Raw genomic sequence first — 541 nt, forward strand, 5'->3', positions numbered from 1 at the left:
ACACAAAATAGGGCTGGAGATGTGGCTCAGTGGTTGAGTGTCCCTGACTGAGTACAATCCCCTGTATCCTCCCCCGCAAAAAACTAAGAAAGAAACCTTTGATTTTCTTTCTTTTTTTTTCATTTATTTTTTAATTTTTTAAATTTTTATTGTTGGTTGTTCAAAACATTACATAGTTCTTGACATATCATATTTCACACTTTGATTCAAGTGGGTTATGAACTCCCATTTTTGCCCTGTATACAGATTGCAGAATCACATGGGTTACACAACCATTGATTTACATATTGCCATACTAGTGTCTGTTGTGTTCTGCTGCCTTTCCAATCCTCTACTATCCCCCTCGCCTCCCCTCTTCTCTTCTCTCTCTACCCCATCTACTGTAATTCATTTTTCCCCCTTGTTATTTTTTCCCTTTCCCCTCACTTCCTCTTGTATATAATTTTGTATAACCCTGAGGGTCTCCTTCCATTTCCATGCAATTTCCCTTCTCTCTCCCTTTCCCTCCCACCTCTCATCCCTGTTTAATGTTAATCTTCTT

Source organism: Marmota marmota, unplaced genomic scaffold, assembly GCF_001458135.2.
Source record: "Marmota marmota marmota unplaced genomic scaffold, marMar, whole genome shotgun sequence".
NCBI lineage: Eukaryota > Metazoa > Chordata > Mammalia > Rodentia > Sciuridae > Marmota > Marmota marmota.